Here is a 27,002-nt window from a genome sequence, read left to right as displayed (position 1 = left end):
TTTCGGTACTATTTATTAGTTCCGAGATAAGTTATTCCGAATATTAGCAATCAAATAATGTATTAAAATTTTTATCTTTATCCTAAAATTATTATTTTATTTTGAAATTATTTACTCTAGTACCTCCCACCAAACTAGCTGTAAGGGAATAAAATATCAATATCAACCTATTTTAGTGTCATTTTTGAACTTTACTTTGGAAGCTCAATTGTGGAAGCTTCAATTTGGCCCCAAAACCAAAACCTTTACCAATGTATTTACCCAAGCTTTCATAAGCACATTTTCCTTTATTCCATGATCAATTCAAGAATCAAACAATGGAACTAAAGATTTTGGGCGAAATTGAGAATGATTACCACACTCTGACCTACGTTCGGTGAAGTTAAAAGCTTCCTATTCTAGCTCTCTTGCTCTCCCCCTCCTCTTTATTCTTAGCCTCTTTTATCTGCTAAGCATAGACCATGAGTTTGCTATCATAACTGCTTCAAAACTAACAATTCATAATCTTATAGTATTCACAACCCAAAATTCTCAATCCCAATCATACCACACTCATCATCATTCTCATAGACCTGAAACTCAAACCCCGCCTCATAAACCCACAAGAAACCTTCTTCGCAAACCAATACCACTCATTGCCGACCTTAAAAAATCCAAGACCCGAATGAGGCTATTTCACTCTTCCATGATTACGACCAAATGGGGATCAAACATGATTACCCTACATACTCTCGTCGTCTTTACAAGCTTGCAAAATCAAGAAACTTCCAAGCTGTTGAAACCCTTCTTGAGTATCTCAAAACCCATTGCGTTCATTGTAAAGAAACACTTTTCATTGGGTTAATTCAACATTATGGGAAAGCAAAGTTAGTTGATAAAGCTATTGAGCTTTTTCACAATATGGGGTCGTTTAATTGTTCGCGGAGTGTACATTCTTTTAATGCGATTCTGAATGTTCTTATTGATCATGGGCATTGTGAAGCTGCGAATGAGATGCTAATGAGTTGTTCAAAAATGGGTATTTGGTTGAATTCGGTTTCGATTAATATTATGATCAAGCTTGAGAAAGGTGATTGGGAAATGGCGCGCCAAGTGTTTGATGAAATGCTTGACAGAGAAATTGAGCCAATTGTGGTGACTTATAATTGTCAAACTGGGTTTTTGTGGAAAAGCGGGGATGTTGAAGGGGTAAAATGTTGTTTCAAGATATGGTTAGAAAGGGGAAGAAGGCAAATGCGGTTACTTATGGTTTGTTGATGGAGGGTTTATGTTGTTTGGGGAAGTATAAGGAAGCTAAAGAGTTGATGTTTGATATGAAATATCAAGTAAGGTGAAAATAGTTAATTATGGTGTTTTGATGACTGATCTTTTGAAATGAAGCGGAATTGGTGAGGCAAATAGTTTACTTGTCGAGATGAAAAAAGGCGTATTAAGCCTGACGTTGTGATCTATAACATGTTAATCAATTATTTTTGTAAGGAAGGTAAAACTGCTGAGGCGTATAGGATGTTAATTGATATGCAAATTGCGGGTTGCTATCCAAATACAGCTACATATAGAATGATGGTTGATGGATTTTGTAAAACAGGCGAATTTGAGGAAGGTTTGAAGGTCTTGAATGCGATGTTGATGAGTAGGCATTTTCCGCGTATGGAAACAGTAAGGTGTTTGATTCTTGGTCTTCTTGATAAAGGGAAGGTTGACGATGCTTTCTTTGTTTTAGAGGAGATGAAGAAGAGAAAGAAAGGGTTCGATTTTGATTCATGGGAAGTCGTCGTCAAGGATTCTTGCACTAGTGATAGGAGTGTTAGTCAGCTCTTAGATGAGCTTGTAGTTTAGCTATTGAATTTATGTTGGTGATGGGGGTGTATGTTAGTGATTTCAACTGAACAACATCATAACTTGAGAGATTGACGGAGGTTTAATCCTCCACATAAGTAGTTCTCATATATTTATGTTTTGGTATTCCTATAATTTAAAGGGAGCCTTGGATTAACTGGTAAAGTTGCTGCCATGTGACCAGGAGGTTACGGGTTCAAGCCTTGGAAACAGCCTCTGGCAGAAATACAAGGTAAGACTGCGTACGATACACCCTTGTGATGTGGCCATTCCCCGAACACCGCGCATAGCGGTAGCTTTAGTGCACCAAGCTGCCCTTTTTTTTGGTATTCCTATAATTTGTGTATCGTAAAATGTTAAATTTTGGACTATTTTCCCTTGAGTGGAGGGTTTATGGAGATAACATCTATATCTGATGTAGGGTTAAGGTCTGTGTACACTCTATTCTCCCCCACTTTGTAAGATTATATTGGGTATTGTTTTTGTTGTAAGATGTTCAAATTTAGGGAATTTTTCAGTAGCTCTACTGGCTTTAATGATGTAGGAAGAGGGAGGAATAAAGCAAAGAAGACTGTTGGGTTTACCAATTATAATGAACAAAATGTTCCAACTAAAACCTACAGCCTAAACTATAAAAAGGAGACAACAGAAACAATAAAGAAAAAAAAAATATATAGACAACAAGGAATAGAAAGGCTATTATTACTACCAAGTGCCTGTTTGGATGGTGGTTTTCCATGGTATGGTATGGTTTCGAAGGGAATCATATTTGTTTTGATTGTTTTCTAAAAGGAATAGTATGGTATGGTATTTTTTCATAGTTTGATGACCATGAAATCCCCAATTTACACTATGTTTGGATGATGGTTTGTCATGGTTTCATAATGTATGGTACAGTATGGTATGATATGGTATTGTATAGTATAGTACAATACAATGTTTGAATAGATTGTATCGGTCATTGTTGTTTAATAACAGTTTTTTGCTTGGTTTGATGGTATGGTACTATATCGTAATGAGTAAGTTTACTAAAATATCCCTAATTATTATAAATTTCAAAATTTTCAATAATTATTAATAAATTAATTTTCTCTCTACAAATTTATTACAAATCATGACTTTGTAAATATATTACATTGTTTAATTCATAAATCTTTTGGAGCTCAAGAGAGACAAAAGTGTACATAATTCTTTTACAGATGTGTAATATACCTATTAGATTCTTCTTGTAAAATTGGTTTTTTTTCACATTTGTTAGTCTAGGAAAATGTAATCAGTTTTGTTTATTTGAATCAGAAGATATGGTCAAGAATATAGAGATGAATTAGTTTGGAGATTTTTCTATGCAATTGAAGCAGACAATATTTTGCTATGCAATCAATTTCTGGACCACGTCTCATGAAAAATCGTAGTGTACTTCCACTACATCAACACACCACCAATTGTCAATGCCATGTTATTCATGATGCCTGTTGATATAATTCAACTTTTCATATCAGGTTGGCTTCATTATCCGTAGGAATAATGTGGCTAAGTGCTTAAGCATCATTCTGGTGCAATAAACTTCAGGATTACCTTTTAAAGTGTAACAAAATTTCAGAGCACTTCATACTTGCATATATTTCAGCAAGGCACGAATTTCTAGTCGCTCTCTGATATATGAACACAGCTAATAACGTAGTTAAAAAAACATCCAAACATACCTGAGAGGATGAGCGTAGAAGAAGAGAAGGCGGACGAAGAAGAACCCAGAAAAGAACAACTCAACAACGTTGAGGAGAAATTGAGCAGAAAAGCAAAAAAACGTAAAAATAAGTAATATAGGGTAAAGGATAAAATAGAATTTAATGATATTATATAAGGGCATAATTGAAAAAAAAGAAAAAAGAAAACCATGGGATACCACCAAATTGGTGGTTCCGTAAATTGGGGGATTTCATGGTTATCAAACCATGAAAAAATACCATACCAAACCATGCATTTTAGAAAATAATAATAAAAAAATATGGTTCCCTTCGAAACCATACCATACCATAGAAAATCACCATCCAAAACAGGCACTTACAGAACCACCGATTCGGTGGTATCCTATGGATTTTTTTTTCCAATTATGCCCTTATATAATATCATTAAATCCTATTTTACCCTTTACCCTATATTACTTATTTTTACGTTTTTCTGCTCAATCTCTCCTCAACGTTGTTGAGTTGTTCTTTTCTGGGTTCTTCTTCATCCGTCTTCTCTTCTTCTACGCTCGTCCTCTCAGGTATGTTTTGATGTTTTTTTAACTACATTATTAGCTGTGTTCATATATCAGAGAGCGACTAAAATTTGTGCCTTGCTGAATTATATGCAAGTATGAAGTGCTTTGAAATTTTGTTACACTTCAAAAGGTAATCTTGAAGTTTATTCACCAGTATGATGCTTAAGCACTTTCTTTTGTTTATTACTTTCAATTGGAGGGGTAACAATTTCACAACTCAAATTCTCATGTGCCTTGTACAATCAAGAGAAAATCCCACATTTATTAAATGCATTTCAAACAAAATTGTGATATAAGAATGAAAAAGTCCACCGCCTCTCACACAAAAGATGTTCAAATGCATACAAGTAGTACCATAAGGTTGCCCTTCATATATTTCTCCACTAATGTAGATGCGTTTGGCTCAAAATCAGTTACGACTTAGTGATTGGTAATGTAGGCTTTCGGTTAAGGTTGGGCAGAGTTATGGATAAGTGACTCAGAATATTCCTAATTACTACTTCTTCCTTTCCAAAATAATTAAATTGTTGGGTATGACACACTTCTTAAAAAAAAAATTTTACGACATAAATTGTACGTTACTTGCCATTATTATCCTTTTAAATATTCTTAAATTACTCTCCTAGAAAATGTGAATAACTTAAGAACCTCATTAAATGAAAGAGTAAAATTGAAAGAAATTTCAATATGTCTCCTAAATGAACAAGTCATTTATTTTGAACTTTGAAAAATAGTTCAATAATTTATTTATTTTGGAATGGAGAAGTATAATGTTGCAACAAAAAACATGCTTCCTTCAAAACTTTTCCACCCATTTTTCCCTTTTTCCAATTCACCACCTAGTCTACCTTTTAGTCACAAACTTTATTCTTCCTCCATTTTCTTCTTTCTTTTTATTCATTTCCAAAATATCAAGAAATATTTCATTTTATTCACCTTTAAAATAGTTAAGACATCACTATCTTACCAACCATCACCCCCAAATATAGGCTACTTTTTAATCGGGCGACTCAAGTATATTGATGGTGTAAGGTAAAAATCAAATGGAGGCCTTAAATTTTTAAGAAAAATATTTTTTTTTTACTAATTTTATTTTCAAAATTATATAATCAATTTTTTCTAATTATTCTTTTTTAAGTAATAATATAATTAATGTATTAATCTTTCTTGAGACATAATACACTCATATATGAACTTCTAATAATTCTTTCCTTTTATATAAAAATAAATTAATTTTTCTATAAATAAGATTTTTTTTTAAAAATATATAATATATTATCGTAAAAAATGAGGCTCCTCAAGTTTGGGCCTAAGGAGGCCGCCTATTTTCTTGTAAGGTAGAGCCGCGCCTGCTTTTAGCCTATATTTGCACTTCGAAAACATTTCACCAACAAACTTAGGCTTTTACCACATATTTCACTTACAAAGCATTTAAGGAGGTAGGGTATCAAAAGATAGATCAATTTAAGAACAAAATGGTTAAGTTTGTAACATTAGGAGAGAAGTCCAGTAATAAGCATATGAAAAGAAAATTGGTTCCAAATGCAACTTCAAGGACTGAACAGAACCACATATGTCACAGTAAAAAAAAACAAGTTAAGGAGGACCACCAGAAGTATGTCTTAGCTCTAGTTTTGAGACAGGAATTACTTTGCTTAGTATCAGAGTCACCTGCGAAGTTTATATCAATGGAACATGCAGTTGGGGACACTGACATTATGACTATGATGAGGATAATGAAGAGGAATATGAAAGTATTGACGGAGGGGTAGATGAACTAGTTGAGAAACTCATGGAAACATTTTCTCCACATATAGTTACAACATGAAGATATTAACATGGCTTAATCGAATACATAGTTTATTTTGTCAATTAGATTTTTTTTTGTAAATGACAAATATTGTATTGTGATTTTGCAAGATAAAAGTCACAAGATGAAAGAATATTGATTAACAAAACTAGAAGTTGAGTAACCATTGATATAAAACTAAGTTTTAGTGACTTTGCTAACTAACTTCACATAATTTACCTCTAAATATTTACTCATTTTCTTAATAAGCTAACAACATAATTTTATTTACATCGAACGACCTTGAATCTGCGAGAACAATTATGAGATAAAGATGAATTTTCGCATTACATATCTTGGTGCACCCATATACATAGGAAGGAAGAAGATTAACTTCTTCAATAATATGGTCACCAAAGTTACCAGTAGAGTCCGCCCTTTTAATTTATTTGTGTTCTATTCACTTTCTGTGCACATCTTGGTAGATGTGGACTTACAATCAGTAATTTTATTGAGAAGGTGATTGCTAATATTTTAGGGGAAGTATTAGCAATTTCTAGGTCAAACGATGATTTTCTATTCCTAGGATTAGAGCAAAATTTCTGAATTTAGGCCTCTTGATTAAACATAAATTTATGATTTAAAATGGATGAAATGAAGGTACATATTCTCTATATCAATACAAGAAATAATTGGCTTGAATTTGGGGTTGAATCTCCACCCTTCCTTGCTCCAAATTTGATAGTTATCTCCCGGAAAGCGTTGCCATAACTTTGTACTCAGCTTTTATAGCTGCAGTTTCTCTTTTGTGTTCACGAGACAACCAGAGCACTCAACGTGATACTAGGTGCTGGCAAAATGGTTTTAAAAAAAAGGAGTAACCTACTAAATCCCACAACGGTAAGAGCTAATTACTCCATCTCCCACTGCTATCCAATCGGACCGATTAAATATGGGTCAGATGACTAGTATCACTTCAATGTCCATTGAAACTAGCGAGTATAATATAAAAGAGTGTTGGGTTCAAAGTATATGAAAAGTGTGAATGAAAAATGGAGGGAACCAATTGGAAGGAAAAATGGAGAAGAAAACACTAAAAAAGAAAGTGTACTCTAAAATAGAAAGTCTACTAATTCTCCCACATTAATGGGAGAATGTGACTTTCAAGTGTTTATATTAAGTAACACTTATTCCACTTGGTAAGTGAGATAAGAAATAAGAGATGCCTCGCGCCATTGTTGCTCGCTTGGCTTCGGATTTGGATTTGTCAAATGATCGATGAGATCTATCTTTTTAAACAAAGTTTATTTGAAAGAAATTTAATCCAAAAATACCACAGAAAAAACACAACTTTTCTGTGTTTTTTATCCTCCATTTATAAGCATGCATGCAGTGGCTGACGCTATCCCGAAATGGGATGCCTGTTCGGAAAAGACACATTACATGATTTTCCAGAAAGGTCACACCTTTTAAGTGAATCATTGCCACATTTTCCAAGAGGCATCTGATAGGCTATATAAATCTACTTTCATCCACACGTTTATATACGAATTTTCTGAAATCAAAAACTTTCTTCTTGTCTTCAAAAACATTCTGTGTGATCAATCAAATCGTTGAGTGAGTTCGTTGAATCCAACAATTTGAGGTACCGCTATTGTTTGGATTGAAGGCCATTTTATCCCGGGAGAAAGATTCCATAACCTCGGGACAGTGAGGAGAATTATTCCTTAAGGACACTCCGTGAAGTCGGGGGACTTGGCCTTAAAATTCTATTTAATTTCTTTTCTGAACATTAACACACTTCTTAGATAGATTATTCATAATCTAGTGTTGAAGGTGTTAAGGAACTTCATAAGTATTCTTGTCTTGGACTTGAACTAGTGTTGAAGTTTGTGTTGCTTATATACAGATTTTTGTACCCGAATACATACTATATAACAATCTTAAGGAATAAATTTTACTGTTTAAGAATCTGTATTGCTTATTTCTAGAGATAAAAGCTTTTAGCTTTCTATTCCGTTTGAACTTAACTAGTGATTTGAAGAAATAAAATCTTCATCACAAGTTAAAGATCATTCAGTTGACGATTGAAAGTCATAAAAACTTTATCGTTAAACTAGAAACAAGAAGAAGAGTTTAAAGTTGTTTAACTTTATTAGTAGTATTTCGAAAATACTAAATTTATTATCTTGTGGTGATAGGAAAAATGACGAATGATAGTCAAATGGATGATTCTACGACTATGGCGGCAACTACCATTGCCACGACAAGTCGAGTAAATGCTCCGCAACCTATGGCACCTGCGGAGAAGCCCGGAAAGTTTGCGGTCATTGATTTCAAGAGATGGCAGCAAAAAATGTTCTTTTACCTCACTAATCTATGTCTCCAAAGGTTCACTATTGAGGATGCTCCTGAGGTGCCTGAGGGAAACTCAGACAAAGAGCGTTTTATAATAGTAGAGGCTTGGAAACACTCAGACTTTCTTTGCAGGAATTATATCTTGAGTGATCTCTAAGAAGACCTCTATAATATTTACAGTGGAACTAAGACATCGAAGGAATTGTGGGGGCACTAGAGCGAAAATACAAGACAGAGGATGCAGAAATTAATAAATTCTTAGTTGTAAGGTTCCTGGACTTTAAAATGATAGATAGCAAATCAGTTGTCTCTCAAGTGCAGGAATTACAAGTAATCATCCATGATCTCCTAGCGGAAGGTATATCTTTGAAAAATACCTTTGTTAAACAAATTTAAAATGTTCTTAGTACTCACATAAACTGTTTTGTTGGTTTGATTATGAATGATGCATTTCAAGTAGCAGCGATAATTGAGAATCTACCACCTATGTGGAAAAACTTCAAAACTACTTGAAGCACAAACGCAAGAGATGACTGTCGAAGATCTTATTCTCTGACTACATATTGAAGAGGATAATAAGACTGCCGAGAGAAGGTCAAAAGGGAATTCTATAATTAATGGAGCACATATTGTAGAAGATGACCAAAACATCTAAGAAAAGGAAAAAAGTTGAATATAGAAGCAATCGACCCAAGAAGAAATTCAAGGGAAAGTGCTTCAACTGTGGCAAGATTGGACACAAGTCCACGGATTGTTGTGCCCCTAAGAAATGCAAGAAAAAAGACCAAACAAATATGATTGAGTCCAACAAAGAATGTGATGATCTGTGTGCTATGCTTTTAGAATGCAACTTGGTGGGGAATCCTCACGAATGGTGGATGGATTCTGGTGCCACCCGCCATGTTTGTGCCAACAAAAAATTATTTTCGACATTTGCTCCATCTTAAGTAGAAGAAATGATCTACATGGATAACTTCGCTACTGCAAAAGTAGAAGGAACTGGAAAGGTGTGCTTGAAGATGACTTCCGGCAACGTGTTGACACTTAACAATATCTTGTATGTTCCGGAGTTAAGGAAGAACTTGATTTCTGTTTCACTTCTAGACAAGAATGAATTTAAATATGTTTTTGTTTTCGAGAAAATTGTACTTAGTAAAGGAGAAGTGTATGTAGGAAAAGGCTACTTCACTGAGGGCCTATTCAAAATGAATGTAATGAATGTTGAAATCAATAAAAGTTCAATTTCTTCTTACTTGTTTGAGTCTTATGATTTGTGGCATGAACGTTTAGGCTATGTTAATTACAAAACATTATGAACACTGATTAACTTAGAAGTTTTGCCAAACTTTGAGTGCAATAAATCAAAGTATCAAACGTATGTGGAATCAAAGTATCAAACATATGTGGAATCAAAGTATGCAAAATATCTTTATAAGTCCGTTGAAAGGAATTCCAATCCCTTAGACTTAATACACACTGACATTTCTAATATGAAGTTAACACCATCACGTGATGGGAAAAAGTATTTCATAACTTTTATTGATGATTGCACTAGTTATTGTTATGTTTACTTGCTAAATAGTAAGAATGAAGCAATAGATGCATTTAGGTAATACAAAACTGAAGTTGAAAATCAGTAAAAGAAAAAAATAAAAATGATAAGAAGTGATACGGGCGGAGAATATGAATCTCTCTTCGCCGAAATATGTGTAGAGAATGGAATTGTCCATCAAACTATGACCCCGTATTCACCTTAATCTAATGGAATTGCGAAAAGGAAAAATACTTTGAAGGAAATGATGAATGCCTTACTTATAAGTTCAGGTTTACCGCAAAACTTGTGGGGGGAAGCTATCCTTACAGCCAATCGTATACTCAATAGAGTTTTCCATAGCAAGACACAATTAATTTCTTATGAAAAATGAAAAGGAATACCCCATATTTCAAAGTGTGGGGGTGTCTAGCAAAGGTCCAAGTTCCTATTCCTAAAAGGGTTAAGATAGGACCTAAGACGGTGGACTGTGTCTTCATAGGATATGCTAAAAGTAGTAAAGCATGTCAGTTTTTGGTTCATAAATCCGAACATCTAAATATTAATGAAAATATGGTAATTGAATCAGATAATGCTGAATTCTTTAAAAACATTTATCCAAATAAAACTAGACATGAACAATCTAGTGGGGGGTCTAAACGACCTCGAGATGAACCAAGTGAGAATGTACATAATGAAGAAAATCCAAGATGTAGTACACGTCAAAGAACATCAACTTCGTTTGGTTCGGATTTTGTAATATTTCTCTTAGAAAATGAGCCTCAAATATTTAAAGAAGCGATGTCATCATCAGACCCATCTTTTTGGAAAGAGGCAGTCAATAGTGAGATTGATTCAATCTTAAGCAACCATACATGAAAATTGGTTGATCTTCCTCCAGGAAATAAAACTTTAGGTTCTAAATAGATCTTCAAAAGGAAAATAAAAGAGGATGGTACTATTGACAAATACAAGGAAAGACTTGTAGTAAAAGACTTCAAATAAAAAAAGGCCTTGATTACTTTGATACATACTCGCCGGTAACAAGGATAACATCGATTCGAATGTTAATTGCCTTGGCAGCGGTATATGGTCTTGAAATCCATCAAATAAATGTGAAAACCGCATTCCTAAATGGAGAATTAGAGAAAGAAATTTACATGAAACAACCTGAGGGTTTTGTGGTTCCAGGAAAAGAAAATAAGGTGTGTAAACTTATTAAGTCACTTTATGGACTAAAACAAGCACCCAAGCAATGACATGCAAAGTTTGATCAAACCATGTTGGCAAATGGATTTAAGATGAATGAATGTGATAAATGTGTTTACATTAAAGACACTCCAAATCATCAAGTCATTGTGTGTTTATATGTGGATGATATGTTGATCATCAATAGAGACATTTCAGACATAAATGCAATAAAATGAATGCTCGAGAGAAAGTTCGATATGAAAGACCTTGGAGTTGCGGATGTGATCTTAGGAATAAGAATCCATAAAATTCCATAAGGATTGGCATTGTCACAGTCTCATTATATCAAAAATGTACTTTACAAATTCAAGTATATGAAATTTGGTATTGCCAAGACTCCATTGGATGTGAGCTTTGTACTTCGGAAGAATGAAGGTGAAAATGACTCATAATTGGAGTACGTAAGAGTATTGGAATGTTTAATGTATATAATAAATTGTACACGACCAGACATAGCATGCGTTATTAGTAAATTGAGTCGGTACTCGAGTAATCCCAATAAAACTCATTGGATGGCAATGAAAAGAGTTTTGGGGTATCTTAAATACACTCAAGACGATGCCTTGCATTATAATAAATATCCCACGGTACTCGAAGGATATAGTGATGCAAGTTGGATCACCGGATCGAACGAAGTAAAATCTATAAGTGGATATGTATTTACTATTAGTGGAGGAGCAGTCTCTTGGAAATCATCCAAACAGACTTGTATTGCTCGCTCTATAATGGAATCTAAATTTATCGCATTGGATAAAGCCGGTGAAGAAGCAGAATGGCTCCGAAATTTCTTGGAAGATATTCCTTATTGGCCCAAACCAGTGGCACCAGTATGTATACACTGTGATAGCCAAGCGGCAATAGGTAGCGCAGGGAGCATGATGTACAACTGTAAATCTCGTCACATACGACAGAGACATAATACCGTTAGGGAACTTATCTATAGTAGAATTATCACTGTTGACTATGTAAAGTCAAAGGATAATATCTCGGATCCACTTACAAAAGGCCTATCTAGAGAAGGAATGGAAAGGACATCCAAGGGAATGGGTTTAAGGCGTAGGACAAGTCAGCATGACGGTAACTCTACCTAGCAGATTGGAGACCCAAGAGCTAGGTTCAAGGAGATCAACCAAAGTTGTGTCTGACAGGTTCAACATTGTCAATATACTCCAACCCATTCTCATGATGTAGATAATATTTCATAAATAAAGATAAGACTTAAGGTGAAAAGTCTTTTCATGATTATCTAAATTTGGCAGATTTGACCAAATAGTTTAATATATAGGATTGAACGTTTAGAAATCACCCATGTCAGGGCAAAGTGGAAGCTGCTTCAAGGAGAATATTAGTAAAGACCTATTCTCTAAGCTTTCATGAAATCGGGAAGTGTTCATGGCTGAAAAGAATAAAACTGTGAGAATCATAAATGGTAAAAGACTGGTTGTGTAACATGGTTTGTCTAGATGTATATTAAAGCTCGACGGTTCACAGATATCAAATCTACCGATTGACCGAGTGCATCCGATGCATGTTCACTACGGAAAGTTCAAAGGGAAATCCACTTATCCAGATGTAATCAGTCTTTGCTTGATGATCACATACTTGTCCGTAATTTTTTTTACAAAAAATAGCCATTCTGGGGGATTTTTGGGTTCAAAGTATATGAAAAGTATGAATGAAAAATGGAGGGAACCAAGTCGAAGGAAAAATAGAGAAGAAAACACTAAAAAAGAAAGTGAACTCTAAAATGGAAAGTCTACTAATTCTCCCACATTGGTGGGAGAATGTGACTTTCAAGTGTTTATATTAAGTAACACTTATTCCACTTGGTAAGTGAGGCAAGAAATAAGAGATTTCTCGCGCCTTCGTCGTCGCTCGCTCGCTTGGCTCGGCTTTGAATTTGGATTTGGATTTTTCAAATGATCAATCGATGAGATCTATCTTATTGGACAAAGTTTATTTGACGGAAATTTAATCCAAGAATACAAAAGGGAAAACGTAACTTTTATATGTTTTTTATCCTCCATTTATAAGCATGAATGCAGTGGCTGACGCTGTTTCGAAATGGTATGCCTATTTGGAAAAGACACATTCTTTGAACGAACAGACATGATTTTATAGAAAGGTCACACCTTTTAAGTGAACCATTGCTACATTTTTCAAGAGGCATCTGATAGGCTATATAAACCTGCTTTCATCCACAGGTTTAGATACAAATTTTTTGAAATCAAAAACTCTCTTCTTGTCTTAAAAAATATTCTGTGTGATCAATCAAATCGTTGAGTGAGTTTGTTGAATCAAACAATTTGAGGTACCACTGTTGTTTGGATTGAAGGATATTTTATCATGGGAGGAAGATTCTATAATCTCGGGTACAGTGAGAGGAATTATTCCTTAAGGACACTCCGTGAAGTCGGGGGACTTGGCCTTAAAATTCTATTTCATCTCTTTTTTGAACATTAACACACTTCTTAGATAGATTATTCATAATCTAATGTTGAAGGTGTTAAGGAACTTCATAAGTGGTCTTGTCTTGGACTTGAACTAGTGTTGAAGTTCGTGTTGCTTACATACAGATTCTTGTACCCAAATACATACTAAATAACAAAAAGTGGTATAGAATTCCTAAAATCGTAACATTTAGGAATGGAGGTCGCTTGTACCCCTAGGACCTATCTGCTTCACAATTTTAATTAATTGGAATCCTTGTAGGATTAAGAAAAATTAAGCCACCTATAAATAAAAGAGGTAATGTTGATGACTTCCCCCACAATATAATATAGTACAAAGTTTTCTTAGAGTTTGTTCTTCAATGGATATTAAAGTTGGTCATTGTGCTGCTTTAGATTTACCCTCTGGGTGAGGAAGGGGCTATGCTTTCTAAAAACGATATATGGAAAGCCTATCGAAAGAAAGCATTAGAATTACATCCAGACAGGAGGCTTCATGATCCTATTAATACTCACTTGAACTTTCAAAAGATCAAGACTTTGTATGACTTTCTCATGGATCACTATAAAAGAAAGTTATTTGATGATCTACTTTTCCTCAATTGTGAGAATGACAAGATCCAATTACTCTGCCAACATGATTCAAAGCACAGAAAAATAATGTCATCAACACCTATTTTTGTACGTGATATTAGTTTATCTCGATTAAAAAAAGAGGAACAAATTTCTTTTAAACTTCTAGGTGAAAGTGCTCGAATCCATGAAATATTTCGTTCAATGAAAGAGTCTATTGCTATAGATACTTGCATAGATAAGAAAAGTGCTTATGATATTTTGGGGGAAAATCGGTGAAGATTATACTTCCCAAAGGTTGACAGAGTTATTTAACGAGTTTGGTGAGGTTGAACATGTAATCATGTGTTCTAAGAAGAAACATCATTCTCTTGTTGAAATTTCATCTAAGGACGACACAACTAAAGCTGTCTCTTATGGAAATTATGTCCCGGACAATCTGTCAAATCCTATTTTAATTGTGCCTCTTCAACTTATAATGCTGTTAATTCCTTAGTTTTGATGATTGACAAATAGCATGTTGGGACCTGTTTCCTAGAGATTATGTGATGACAAAGATACTATTACTTAGGGAACAGGTTGAGCTCACTTATCACTATCACAATCAACTTTCACAGCTGGTGCAAAGTACAAAAGTTGGTGAAAAAGTTGTCACCTTTTTATCTCACTTAATAACATCCCTCATAGGTTTTCTTGTGTCATACATATATATTGATTATCTTTTCTAACAAGAAAACCAAAGATTTCAAATTCTCACAACTAAATATCTCTCTAAATCTATGAATAAAAAACTTCTTTTGCAACAGGGAACTGATAGCTCATTAAGTTGTATTTTATTTCTTTGTGATACTTGATTCTTTGTAAGGTGTTCTTAAACATTTTCTTACTATTGCTTGTATGATTGTTAGTAAGTGTTGTGGTGTAAAACTGATTTCTTTGTAATCATCTAGAGTTAGGTGATTCTCGAGATAGAGTTAGCTTGTGGTGTCTAGTTAGATTTAGCTGGAGGTTGAAATAGTAGGGTTAATGCTTGTGTCTTTTATAATAGAGTTATTACTAGGAGATTAATGTAATACCCTGAAAATTCAGACCAATATTAGAACCATACTTCAAGCTCATGCAAAATAAATTATAGTGCTTTGCCAGTTTTATGAGTGAGTTTGACGTATATTAAGGCCTTAAATAACTCCCAGCTATTAGACGAATCAAAACAATCCTTACCGATTGAGTTTTTGATAAGAATGTTGTCTTAGTCAACTTCAAATAAGCATATATTTTGATATACTAAGAATTTTCCATATCAAGACCCACCAAACTGTAGGAAATTGAATTAGCTTTCCAACGATACCAATTTCGCCTTAATCTGATCACCGAGTAAGAAGTTATGGCAATTTTAGTTCTAGACAGTGGGCTACTGCGACGGTACCGCATCGCGGTGACATGTAAAATTACACTCGTTAGTTTCCAATGAAGTACCACGATAAGCATCGCATTGCGGTGAAGTGCCAGTTCACACTTGTCCTTTTCGAGTGACGTAACGCGATAGCATCGCGTCGCGCCAAAGTACAATTTTGCACTCGTCCTTAGACTACACCTATAGTGAAATTCCAGTGGCTCACCACGATGGTAGCGCGTCGCGGTGATGGCCAAAATTAGGATTTTTCAGTGACAAAAATTTAATTTATTCCAGGGGCATTTTAGTCTTTTTCCATGACCCCAATCAGTCTAAACACAGAATTAAAACCCTAATAGCCTAATTAGTCATTACTTTATTCAATTTCTCTCAATTAAAGAGCATTCTCTCAAATTGAAAACCGTAGCCTTCAATATTCAAGTTCAATTCTCAAGAAAATTACCAAGAAACTTTAAGAATTCAACTATTCATGTATGTTAAGTGCTCATTAATGGGTCCTTTTCACCCATGTAGTCCAAGTATCCAGACTTAAATTTAAAGTTGTGATCTTTTCAAGTTACCATGATTTTAAATTATGATTTTAACCATGAATCTCCATGAATCTTGACTTAATACCATGCTTACATGAAATTGTTGTTGTTTATCAAATCTCATATGTTTTAATGTTTTTATTCACTGATTTAAATCATGATTAAGTATTATTGATGTGGAAATCATGCTATTACTACAAGATTTATATGATTCCCATTCTTAGCTTACACTATGAATATCAAGTGTTTGATAAAATGCCTAGACGAAAGGATGTTGAACAATGACTACTTAATTTGTTCCTAAAGCTTTAGTTTGTTTTAAATATTATGATTTTCATATCACGTTCATGCAAATTTAGAATAAAACCCTCAGTTTATGATTTGGTCACGTAATTGTGAGATTTTTTCATATTTATAAAGTATCCCCATGTTAAAGTTTTAGTCCCCACATGCTTGATGAAATGCTTAACTGAATTATTATGAACAATAACTTCCTTCCATAGTTTCAAAGCTTTCAAGTGGTCGTATTGTTGTTGTTATCGAGTCCTAGGGGTTATGAATACTCAAAAACTTAGCTGTTTACTTAGTCTCAGTATCTCCAGAATTGTTCAGATAAATCATGAGCATTACCACTCAGTTAGCCTTCATGATCAGTTACTTGTCTAGTTACGCCTAGTTCAGTCCCGTAATCAGTGTTAGTTCAGTTAGGAAGTAGGATTCAGCACCGAGCAAACCCAGGGATGGGGTCAGTCCTGTTAGTATAGGGTTTGACCCTTAGTAGTCATCCCTGAGTTATAGAACTACGTAGCCAACGTAGGTTTGAGATGTCTTCCTGCTAGTTTAGGGTTATCTCTTGAGTCTTTCTGTTAGTTTAGGGTTGAAAAGATGTCTTCCTGCTAGTTTAGGGTTGACATAGCCATTGTTAGTACCCGTGGCAGGGTACTAGCACCCTTTCAACTGGGGTCACAGGTTGGACCTCAATCAGTTAAGAGCAGGGTATGTCGGTTAGATGATACCTCCCACAGTTTCAGTTTTAGTACGCAATTCAGAATTCAGTTCAGTCTTTCTTGACCATAGCACACAACCTATCAGTTATTCAGTTATCAGTATTTCAAATTTTAGATTATATTCAGAACATATTTTATTCTTTCTCATGCATTCTCAGTACTTACAGATTTCATACATTCTATTCAGTACTTCATGCTATTAATTCAATCAGTTATTACTCATGTACATGAGACCATGCATATTATCCTACCTCATTTAGCATACCAGTACATTCAAAGTACTGACCGCATACTCATTTCTTGCGTTATGATGTATCATATCATAGGTACGGATGCTCAGTTCTCGGATGGTGCATAGACTTCACAGATTATCAGCCGTAGCAGTGGTGAATCCTCATATTTTAAGGACATGATTTATTTAGCTCAGATTCCTTTATCCATCTCAATCATTTATATTCAATCAAAGTTAGTTGGGGGTTTATCCCATCAGCTCCTCAGTCAGTCAGTAGAGGCTTTTCAGATTAGTACAGACAGTTAGTCAGTCATCTATTTTTCAGTTGTCATTGTCAGATATTTTATTCAGTATTATCAGTATTATTTTACAGATATTGTCAGAACTATGATTTAAAACCTTCTGGCATTCCTCAGTTAAATTTTGCGTATGATCTTTTATTATCAATTTTACTCAGTGCACATAGCAGGTACCTGCTCATGGGTTAGCTTGTGGTCCCTTGAGACCGTAAGCACCGTGTGACGCCTAGGGTGTCCCTAGAGTGTATATTTAAGTTTTCTCGGATATAGTGGAACTTAGAAATCCAGGAGGCAGGTCGTAGTTTTTCTCCCTTAAGTAAGAAGTTTCCACGTAAAATTGTTATGTTTGCTATTTACTTTCTCCACATAATTTATTGTTCATATTTCTCCTAGTTCTAATTTGTGTGAGTTCATCTGGGAACAGGTCTCAAAGCTGAGGAGCAACCTACAACAACTCTTCATTTGGTATCAGAGCAAGGTCTTCCTAAAAAGGCTAATTCACCTTGGAAGGATCTTGAGAAATGATAGCTTCTCCAAATCTAGAAGAAGGTCAGTCAACCACTATACCGTCAAGATTCAATGGTGAATATTATAAGTGGTGAAAGATAAGAATGCATGAATTCATCATGGCTGAAGATACAAAGTTATGGGATGTCATTGAAGATAGCCCTTTTGCTTCTACAAGAGAAGTAAAAGTTGGTGATGTGACCTCAGGTTTCCAAGATAAGAAAGAATATGATGATATAGATAAAAGGAAGATAGAAAAGAACTATAAGGCCAAGAAGATACTTGTGTGTGGTATTGGTGCTGATGAGTACAATATGATCTCTGCCTGTGAAACCGCATTATCTTTAGAAAGCCCATGAAAGAATCAGTCAGGTTAAGCAGTCCAAGGTGGATATACTAACAAACCGGCATGAGACCTTCACTATGAAAGAAGGAAGGTACATTAAAGAGATGCACACCAGATTTACTTTCATAACATATGAGCTCCACTGTTTGGGAGAAGCTATCAAAACCATCAAATAGGTTCGCAAAGTCCTGAGTATTCTTTCCAAGCAATGGGAGAGTAAATTTAATACAATCTCTGAAGCTAAAGATCTGGATAAAATAATCATGGATGAGCTCATTGGCAATCTCAAAACTTATGAGATGTTGAAGAAGTTTGGGAAGTTGAAAAATAAGCCCAAGGTAGAGAAAAATCTAACTCCAAAGGCTACTAAAGAAACCCCAAGTGCTGAAGATGAGAAAACTGCTTACATTGCTAAATGAGTTGTCAAGGCCTTGAAGAATCAGGATCCATCCCCATAAAAAAAGAATCTAGCAGATATATAAAAGATGGAAAAATAAATGATACATGCCACAAGTGTGAAAATCCTGGTCACTACATCAAAGATTGTCCTATGCACAGGATAAAATACAAAGAATATGCCAAAAAAATAATGAGAAGGAAAGAGGCAAGAAATAAGTTCAAGGAAAATATAGCATAAAAACTTAAGCTGATAGGGTTGCAATGCAAGTCATTGCTACTTTGGGTGATTCTCTTTGATGTTGATGAGTTTGAGCAGCATGGAGATATCTCCATGATGGTGATGGATGATGAAGTTCAAGTATATGACACTCTCTTTACCTTGATGGAAAAGTTAGATGAGGATGAAGATGATAAGGTAACACTCTTGGACATCAAAGAAAACCTCAAAAATTACTCTCTTAATAAGCTGAAGTCCCTTATTACTGTATTGATTAACATTGTAAATTATCTCACTAGAGATCAGAAATACTTTAAGCTAAACTTTGAAAAATGTGAAGAGGAGATGGTTAAATTTAATGTGCTAATAAGTGAACTTCAAGAAACTAGTCAATCCTTGTATGTTGAAAAAGAATCACTAAGTAAAAAGCTGAATGAAGTATCTAGAGTTAATTCAAAAGGGAATAATGAAAATTCCCAAGTTCAACATTATCTAGAAAAGAAACTAACTAAGGCTAGTGAAACAATAATTGCCTCACTTGAGAGGAGTGCTTAGTTGGAGAGAGACCTGGTTAAAATAAAGGTTGAGCTTGAAAATGACTTAAAATGGACCATTTCACCCCAAACATTAACAAGTCTTGTCAGTCAAGGGTCCAGCAATAAAAGAGGGCTTGGGTTCCATAATATATACCTTGCATATAATCCTTTTAGTAAATATATCTCAGTCAAGGATAATTTGCTATACTTTTACTGTGGAGAAAATAGTCTCACAGATGAGTCATGTCCTACTAGAGCTGCTGCTCTAAAGGGGATACAAGGTTTTTCTTTCCAAAAAAAAAGAAGTGTAAAGTTACCTGGCTGGACAAGAAAGAACCTAATATTTCCATTATCGCCTTACTAGGAACTCAAGCTAAAATGGGTTCCCAAAACTGACCACTAATTATTATTGCAGGGCAAAGCTAGAGGAAGGAGTCACCAGCAGATTATGGATAATGGCTGCTCAAAGCATATGATTGGAAGAATCAAAAACTTTCTCTCGCTTAAGGCCCATGAAGGAGGCAGTGTCTCCTTTAGTGATGGTAACAAAGGATATATAGTTGGAATTGGGAAAACTGGGAACAGTTTGAGTGAGGCAATTGATGATGTCTATTTTGTAGATGGACTCAAGTTCAGTCTACTGAGTATTTCCTGAATCTATGATAAAGTAAATGAAGTTAGATTCAGGTCAGACAAATATACTGTCATCAGACTCAGTGATGGTAAAGAAATGTTGACAGCCTAGTGAAACAAAAATATATATTTTGCTGATTTGGGTTTCTGAGTCCAAAAACATGACATGTCTTAGTGTGCAAGAAGATACTACTGATATATGGCATAAAAGGCTAGGTCATGTTAGCTACAAATTGCTAAACAAATTGGTGAAGAAGGACCTGGTTTGAGGTTTGCCAAATATGAAGTTTGTCAACTCCAAAGTTTATGATACATGTGCAAGAGAAAAGTAGACAAAGTCTTCTTTTAAGTCAAAAGGGAAGTGACTACATCCAGAGGCTTGCAACTTTTCCACATGGATCTGTGTGGACCTATAAAGTTTGCCAGCAGAATTGGGAAAAATTACCTTTCTGAAATCAAAAGATGAAATATTTCATGTGTTTGAGGCTTTTTCCAAACAAGTGCAAGTGAAGTATAGTGAAAAGATTGCAACAATTAGGTCTGATCATGGTACAAAATTTGACAATCCTAGATTCAATCAATTCTGCACTAAACTAGGAATCAATTATAATTTTCAAGCTCCTAAAACACCCCAGCAAAACGTTATTATGGAAAGGAAAAATAGAATTCTTGTGGACATTGGAAGAACCATGATAATAGGTGCTGGTATTGCTCACAATTTTTGGGCTGAAGTAATCAATACAACTTGCTATATGACAAACAAGATTCTTCTGAGATCTATTTTGGACAAAACTCCCATGAGCTTCTGACCAACAGAAAGCCTAAGCTGAGCTACTTTAAGCCTTTTGGTTGCTTATGTTTTACACTAAATAATGGTAAAGAGGATCTTGGAAAATTTGATCCAAGAAGTGATGAAGAAATATTTATTTGTTACTCATCTACCATCAAAGCATACAAGATCTATAACAAAAGGACATAATATATAAAAGAGAGTGTTCATGTTGTATTTGATGAAGCTAGGAACATCAGCAAGGGTAGCTCTCTTGATGGTGATAATGATGAGTCACGACGCTCCATAAAGGTTCCAAAATAACTATATGAGAGTGATAATGATGCTGTATCTCAGGGTCTAGAATTAGGAACTGAAGAAGAAGATGCATGAGATCATCAGAATGGTGACGCATCATAAGCTATTTCTTCAGATTCTGATCCTCCATCCAGTGAAAGAAATAATCAGTCTCCTGAGGGTAACATCTCAATGAGAACTATTCCTAATACTAGTCAACCTACTCCTCTCATATCCAATTGAAAGCATCAAACTTCGCATCCTCTTGACAATCTATTGTCTTCTCTAAACTCAGGGATACAAATAAGGAATAAAGACAAGAACCTTTGTGCTTTATTTATATTTTTGTCATAAATTGAACCCAAGAATATAAAAGAATCATTGAAGGATATAGATTGGATCAATGCTATGCAATTAGAACTCTATTATTTGGAGAGAAGCAAGGTTTGATACCTAGTCCTAAGGCCTGTAGATAGAACTATCATAGGGACAAGGTGGATTTATAGGAATAAAATTGATGAACATGGGAATGCTATCAGGAACAAGGCTAGGCTTATTGTGCACGACTGTCCAAATTCCTGCTTGACAATGGGTTTAAAAGAGGAAAGTTTGACAATACGCTATTTCTGAAAGCTAGAGGAAGAAATATTTTCATTATCTAAGTATATATGGATGATATCATATTTGGAGCCACTACCAGCTCCCTTTGAGATGAGTTTGTCAGACTGATGAGCAATAAGTTTGAGATGAGTATGATGGGAGAACTCAACTTCTTCCTTGGGTTGAAAATTAAGTAGAGTGTAACTAAAACTACTGTATGCCAACAGAAGTACATTCAAGAGTTGCTTAAGATGTTCTATATGGATGATACAAAGCCTATTGACACTCATATAAGAACCTTCTCTAAACTGGACATGGATGAACCTGGTGCCTCTACAAATAAAACTATGTATAGAGGGATCATTGGTTCACTACTCTACCCGACAGCTAGTAAACTTGACATTGTATTTAGTGTTGGGATGTGTGCTATATTTTAAGCAAGTCCAAAGAAAACTCACTAGAAAATAGCTAAAAGGATTTTGAGATATCTTAAAGGGACGCCTGACTTAGTTCTCTTCTATCCTGCTGGTGAAAATTTTGACTTGATTAGCTATGCTAATGCTAATTATCTAGGGTACTTGGTTGATAGAAAAAGTACCTCAGGAATGGATCATTTCCTTGGCTCATCCTTAATCTCTTGGGGTACCAAAAAATAAAACTCAGTATCACTCTCCAGTGCTGAGGCTGAATATATTGCAGTTACATCATATTGTGCTCAACTACTATAGATCAAGTGACAACTTAAGGACTTTGGCATTCTCTTAGATTGTGTGCCCTTATTTTTTTACAAATTTAGTGCTGTCAATATGGCTAAATATCCAGTTCAACATAAGAGAACAAAACACATTAATGTTAGACACTATTTTCTTAGAGATAATATAGAGAAGGGGTTGATCAAGATGGTGTTTTGCAGCACTGAAGATCAAATTGTTGACATTTTCACCAAGGCACTGGGTATAGAATAGTTTGAGAAAAATAGAAAAAGGCTCGGGATAATAAGGCCAAGTTAAATGCATGCTTATTTATTTAATCCTCCAATCATGGCTATGACTAGGTAAGCAGGTATCCAGGTTGGATGATTTATCGTGTCTAACTTAGTCTAATATCCTTTGAATATATATACCCATGGAAAGATAGACAATATAGGGAGAAGGAAAAATAGCTCAAAATATTGTGTTCTCAAATCATCATGTAGGGACCAGGTTCCTAGTTAAGTTAGTATCACATTCTATTCATGAACAGTGGCCATAATTCCCTTTTCAAGCAAAAGTTCCATGTCCATTGTCACTCAAGATGTCATTATCTCCTTAAGTCTATAAGCAGTCTAATCCTCCACTTGATTATACTTGTACATTTACCTCTTCATGTTTCTCCATTGTCAAGAGGAGAAAAAAATATAGCTTCTGTACCATCTCTGGTTGATAAGGGTTACGGCAATTGAAGGATATGCACATATATATTAACAAAAAAATATCTATATATCAAATTTTATACCCTGGTTTCCCACAGGTTCTTTATCTCTATAACCATAGCACTAATCTTCTTATTATTATGGACCTCTATCTGAATAAGTGTTTGATACTTTTTTTTTATCCCTGCATGAGATCTCTTGATGTTATTTTCTCTCTTGCTTATGTACTCCTCCCTTCTCATCTCAGTGTTGCATCAATGTCTATGAATTAACATGTATATTTATCTATGCTTGGTTTATTGCGTAACCTCTTTGATAATGTCAAAAGAGGAAAGTTGAGATATAGCTATATTGTGCATATTGTGTGATAGTATGGGTTTAGTATGGGCTGTTGAGGGAGAACATGAGATGGTGAATATGAATACAGAATGCAGATAGAGGTTCTCACACTTAGGGGGAATGGGGGAATCTCAACGCTCACATTCAGGAGGAATAAGGTAAAGGAATGTGTAGGGGTATCAGTGATGGGGTGAACTAGTGGAGATAAGTCTTGAGGGCATGTGCAGCTAAGCCTTGCTGTGTATGTTGTGTTCTGTGTGAATACTTGAAGACCTGTATGGGTTTGTCATCATCAAAAAGGGGAAATTGTTAAGTCCTTAGTTTTGATGATTGACAAATAGCATGTTGGGACCTGTTTCCTGGAGATTATATGATGAAAAATCTGCTATTACTTAGGGAATAGGTTGAGCTCACCTGTCACTATCACAGTCAACTATCATAGCTGGCGCAAAGTACATAATTTGGTGAAAAATCTTCTGCCACCTTTTTGTCTCAACCAATGAGATTTCTCCTACGTTTTCTTGTGTCGTACATATATTTATTGATCATCTTATCCAACAAGAAAACCAAGGATTCCAAATTCTCACAACTAAATATCTCTTTGAAGCAGTGAATTAAAGACTCCTTTTGCAATAGGGAATTAATAGCTCAGCAATTTGTATTTTATTTCCTTGTTGTACTTGAGTCTTTGTAAGATGTTCTTAAATATTTGCCTACTGTTGCTTGCATGATAGTTAGTAGGAGTTGTGGTATAAAACTGATTTCTTTGTAATCATCTGGAATTACGTGATTCTCAAGCTAGAGTTAGCTTGTGGTGTCCAGTTAGAGTTAGTTGGAGGTTGAAGCAGTAAAGTTACTGCTTGTGTCTTCTTGTAATAGAGTTATTGCTAGGAGTTAAGGATTAGGAGGTTAATCCTTGGAGTTTGGAGTCCGTATTCAAGTTTGCTTGTATATAGCAGAGCTTAGAAATCCTGGAGGCATGTCATGATTTTTCTCTCTTGAGCAAGGAGTTTCCACATAAAATTGTTGTGTCTGCTATTTACTTTCTCCATGTATTTTATTGTTCATATTTCTCCTAGTTCTTGTTTGTGAGAGTTCATCTTGGAATAGGTCCCAGAGTTGAGGAGCAACCCGCAACAACTCTTTAAATGCCATCTCCACTTTTTAACCCTGGAGAGGGCGAGGCTCAAACTGCACAAGTGGGGGGTGGGGGTGGGGAGGGGGGACAATTTGATTTGTTTCATTATCTCAGCGAGTTTTGTTTACCTTTGAAAATATGTTGTAGATTTTCAATTTGTAATGTTGCGTTTAATCTAAACTATGAATTGTAGTAATGTTTGCCTTTTTAATTTTTCAATTACGGTAGAAAAGTGTAAACTGGAATTTTCAGATGATATATTATGGATTTTGGATGCGTTTTATTCAGTAGGAATTATGCTGTCGTTGTACGTGTTACAGTAGAGTTTAGCAAAACTAGGCCATGAAATCACAAGCTTCTTGGAGAAGACTGTTGCTCCTCTTTCAAGGGCAAAAGAAGTAAGATCTCTACCTTTTAACTCTTGAATATTGCTTATAGTTTCATCGATCACTTTCATATTTGGTTTGTCTATGATGTATGTATATAGTCAATATACTCAAAGTTCTTCTTTTATAACAAACAACATGCTTCAATTGGAAACCTTTAATCCTTTAACGAGATTCTGAATCATACAGGGGGATTAACCACTGCACATGCTGCTGCTAAGTACGACGTGGTAGTTAGAATGAGTTTTATTAGTAAAGATATAATGACACTATTTGAATGGAAAAATCAAACTGCTATCACATTAAATTTGCCTATTAATTTCAGGGCATATATATGGTAGTGCAGCGATTAAATATAGAGGACTGGATGCAGACATCTATTTCAATGTAAGTTAAAACCACAAAGTTTCAAATGCCTTTCATACAAATATCATGACATTCTTAATACCAAAAGTTCCAAAATTTTTCATTTATTTCATAAGTCTGTATTCAATCAAATGGGTTCACATAAATTGTAAAGGTCTGAGTACTAATTGCTATGTTGCTCGTAGTGGCGGAGCTACAATTTTCTCTAAGGAAGTGAACATGCGAACTATCGGAAGGGGGATCAACATCTACAATATATACATAAAAAATAATTTCAACCATATATATATATATATATCATAATTATTCACCGAAGGGTGTTCGTAGTTGAAGGGTAGCTCTGCCACTGGTTGCTCGGACTCTCCTAAAAAGGCTGCCTCACCCATATGTGACCTTCCAAAAATGCAATGCTTTTGAGTGATTCAAAATGGCCTCAATGACATTTTTGAAGAGTTCAAACAACATAGACTTATAACACCTTTTCTATGTGAATGAAATCAAGATTTGAAGAACATGACAAATTGAACAATATTGTGACAATTTGGACAGGGGGAGACAAACAGAAACAATCTTACCATTAGAGTTATTACGCCACCTTAAACCGTCCAAATTCAACTATTCGCACAAGTACCATCAATGGAAAAAACTTCAGTTTAGAATCCTAGAATCAGGCTTAGCCTTCTACTTCATCCTTCATCAATCCAAGTAGAAAAATCAAACACCTTCACAAAAAGTTTTTAGAGAAATCATCAAATCAACACTATGTAACACAATAGTGTCATTATCATGGAGAACAGTTGATGATTCTCCTACTAGTATTTTCCTTTGAATATACATACTTACACTACTCTGTTATCCTCTATTTTCGACTTGAGTTAAAACTGATTAAGGACTATCCTTGATAGTTTCAGAACACATATTTTTTGTTATCATGGTGTTTAGCTCTTCTAGAATTATTTGGACAATTATTTCAAGGTTGGGAGATGGTATTAAGGACACATGCCTAATTTCTTAAAAGGAAGAATTCGTGCACATACTTAGACGTCAAAGCAAGGTTCTATAGAGGAAGCTTGAAATACAAGGGAGGCACGCTGCACAAATATGGACGATGGGAAGCTCAGATGGGGCAGTTTCTTGGAAAGAAGTGACTAACCACTTAGCTCAGCATAGTTTAGGAATAGAGCAGTTAAAAGCTTCTTGGTACATTATCAGGTAATTTTACAGATTTTATAAACCAGAAGGAACACTGTCTCATTGGATATGCCAGCGGGTATTTCTATCTTGGACTGATTATCAGCGACATGGAAACTGCAAGGTCTAATGATAAAAAATTAGCTCTCCACTAATTTAAAGTTAAGCACATATGAAGGGAAATTAAGTACCGAGGCTGATAATGGAGGAAGTATATTTAGGCTTTTCCACATAATTGGTCTCCATTATGATTGTTTCTCCTTTTAAGTCATGTACTTACCGTGTTCAAAAACATGTTTTATCCATCTGCACGACGTGGGTTCCAACCATA

At 34.9% G+C, this 27,002-nt stretch overlaps 2 pseudogenes; both read left to right on the top strand.

Annotated features, from left to right (window-relative positions):
• The first annotated feature begins 358 nt into the window (after positions 1 to 358).
• Positions 359 to 2,359, top strand: LOC107848558 (annotated as a pseudogene).
• An 11,484-nt stretch (positions 2,360 to 13,843) lies between these two features.
• On the top strand, positions 13,844 to 14,550 carry LOC107846306 (annotated as a pseudogene).
• Positions 14,551 to 27,002: the final 12,452 nt, after the last annotated feature.

The sequence above is a fragment of the Capsicum annuum genome, chromosome 11 (genome assembly GCF_002878395.1).
Source record: "Capsicum annuum cultivar UCD-10X-F1 chromosome 11, UCD10Xv1.1, whole genome shotgun sequence".
Lineage (NCBI taxonomy): Eukaryota > Viridiplantae > Streptophyta > Magnoliopsida > Solanales > Solanaceae > Capsicum > Capsicum annuum.
Note: the sequence above shows the minus strand (reverse complement) of the source record. Positions and strands in the feature narration are given on the sequence as shown.